At 55.3% G+C, this 2,855-nt stretch overlaps 1 protein-coding gene across 1 annotated transcript in view; it reads right to left on the reverse strand.

The window, feature by feature from the left end:
* TMCO4 (transmembrane and coiled-coil domains 4) overlaps positions 1-2,855 on the reverse strand; it is a 99,318-nt gene that overhangs the window by 42,507 nt on the left and 53,956 nt on the right. The gene's annotated exons all lie outside the window — the stretch shown is intronic.

Here is a 2,855-nt window from a genome sequence, read left to right on the forward strand (position 1 = left end):
CTTTGGCCACCTGATGCGAAGAACTGACTCATCTGAAAAGACCCTGATGCTGGGAAAGATTGAGGGCAGGAGGAGCAGGGGACGACAGAGGATGAGATGGCTGGATGGCATCACTGACTTGATGCACATGAGTTCTGAGTAAACTCCAGGAGCTGGTGATGGACAGGGAAGCCTGGCGTGCTGCAGTCCATGGGGTTGCAAAGAGTCAGACACGACCGAGTGACTGAACTGAACTGAACCTGTGGAAGGTACTTCCACGTTCACGGTCTCGTTTTAATCTCTCCAGGAGCCTCCAAGATGAGTGTACCAAACCCCACGTCAGATGAGGAAGCTGAGGCTCAGAGGAGTTGAGTGATTTTCCCGAGGTCCCACAGCTCGTCGGTGACAGACCTGGGACCCGGATCCAGGTCCGCCTGATACCAGAGCCCCAGTTCTTATCGGTCGGCAGCAAAGGTTCAGGGGGGAAGCAGTGACCAGAAAGGGGCCGGAAGGAAGCTGCTCTGGGAACCAGTCCTGCAAAGGCGGAGAGGCAGGACATCATCCTCGCCCCAGTCTCCAGCCTCACTTGCCAAAGGCTGCTGACGATCGATCTCACTTCTGATGGCCTCAGCCAAGCGGTCAATGGAAATGAATCCAATATGTTCAGCAGGGGAATTGAAGAGTTGGCTTGTATTAATGTTCTGAAGCTAACAAGTAATTTATGCTCACTGGAGCCAAAGGTATGCCTTTCTCCTCTGAATTGAGAATCGGTCCTGTTAATAAGACCATGTCGTCCAGGTGGCCTTGTTCTCTGACCACCTGATGCAAAGAGTCGACTCACTGGAAAAGACCCTGATGCTGGGAAAGATTAAGGGCAGGAGGAGAAGGGGGTGGCAGAGGATAAGATGGTTAGGTAGCATCACTGACTCAATGGGCATGGATTTGAGCAAACTCCAGGAAACAGCGGAGGACTCAAGAGCCTGGCGTGCTTCAGTCCACGGGGTTGCAAAGAGTCAGACATGACTTAGCAACTGAACAACAACAATAGTATTACTGTACTGACTCGATGGACGTGAGTCTGGGTGAACTCCAGGAGTTGGTGATGGACAGGGAGGCCTGGCGTGCGGCAGTCCACGGGGGCGCAGAGTCCGACACGAGTGAGTGACTCAACAACTGTTGAGTACTGAGGTACTCAGTACTGAGGAGTACTGAGTACATCCAGGTACTGAGGAGCCTGGCAGATGGTCTGCTGCATGGGTTGGGGATGGATGACCAGGAAAGGAGCAAGATGATGATGGCACAGAGGAGGATAACCTCCTGGGGTGGGGTAGCAACTACAGAAAGCAGGGGTGGGTGCAAGGTCCCCCTGCGCCGGCAGGGACACCTCAGCCTGAAGGCCAGGGGAGGATCAGGAGCCAGCACTTTGCCCGTGGCCTGACTGCCATGGTCTCTCTGCCCTTTGCCGCTGCCCAGAGGTGACGTGAACCTCCTGTTGCAAATGGAGAGATGGACGCATAGGGAGGCTGCATCCTTACCCAACCCAGGTTCCTCAGCTGGGCAGAGGCTGGTCTTTGCAGACCCAGGTCTCAGGCTGGCAAAGCCCATGCCCTCCTAACCCCAGAGTCAGAGTCCACCATTTGGCTCCCTTCCCCCTCCACTGTGGACAGAATGCACTGCTCCACCTTGCTGATCTGAGCTTCCCCAGTGGCTCAAAGGGTAAAGAATCCTCCTGCAATGGGGGAGACCCAAGTTCTATTCCTGGGTCGGGAAGAACCCCCAGAGAAGGGAATGCTCAGGCCACTCCAGTATTCTTGCCTGGAGAATCCCATGGACAGAGTGGTCAATGGAAATGAATCCAATTTGTTTTGGGATCGCAAAGACTCAAACAGGACTGAGCAACTAACACTCAAGTCCTGCTTGTATGGTTTGACCGTCACTTGCTCTGACCAACAGAGTGTGTGTGAGATTAAAGATCGTTGACAGTTCTCTGTCACTCGCCCCATCCTGAGAAGGAATCCTTTCTGAAGAGCAGCGGACCACCCCAAGTGCCCCGAGCTCTGCACCTCACCCTCCGTAACCACCCCCAGGGCGGCAGCCCCGGCTGACAGATCTGTCACAAGCCAGCATTCAGTCCTGGAGGCCTCACCCACCTGAGGCTGGGGCAGAGGCATCCAGGCTTTCCACTGCCTCCACGCTGAAAGCACATCACTGAACGGCATGCCACGCTCCCACAGGTGTCTGTAGTGGGTGGAACAGCGCCCCCTCCCCCAATGAGATACGCGCTCAGAACCTGTGAGCGGGACCTGACTTGGACAAAGTGTCTTTGCAGAAGAAATTAAATCACACACGGGTAATTGGTACCAGGTGGCTCAGTGGTAAAGAATGTACCCGCCAATGCAGGAGATGCAGGCGATGTGGGTTCAATCCCTGGGTCAAGAAAACCCCCTGGAGGAGGAAAGGGCAACCCACTCCAGTATTCTTGCCTGGAGAATCCCAAGGACAGAAAAGCCTGGTGGGCTGCAGTCCATGGGGTTGCAAAGAGTCAGACACGCCTGAGCACACACGTGCCTGCACGTGAGACGAGGTCATCCTGGATTTGAGCGGGTAGCCCTGAAGGCACCAAAACTGTCCTTAGGGCAGAAGAGGAGACGTAAAGCAGAAGGTGACGAGGATGAGGCATGAGTGCAATGTCGCGTCTACGAGCCGGGGAGTACGAACAGCACTGGAAGCCGGAAGAGGGGAGGTTCCCCCAGAGCCTTCGGAGGGAACGCGGCCCTGCCAACACCCCAACTTCAGAGCCCTCCCACCCCCTCCTCTCCCACTCTAGAACCCACATCAGGATTTCCCAGGTGGTCCAGTGGTTAACAATCTGCCAG

This window comes from Bison bison, unplaced genomic scaffold (genome assembly GCF_000754665.1).
Source record: "Bison bison bison isolate TAMUID 2011002044 unplaced genomic scaffold, Bison_UMD1.0 scf7180017864516, whole genome shotgun sequence".
In the NCBI taxonomy this organism is placed as follows: Eukaryota; Metazoa; Chordata; class Mammalia; order Artiodactyla; family Bovidae; genus Bison; species Bison bison.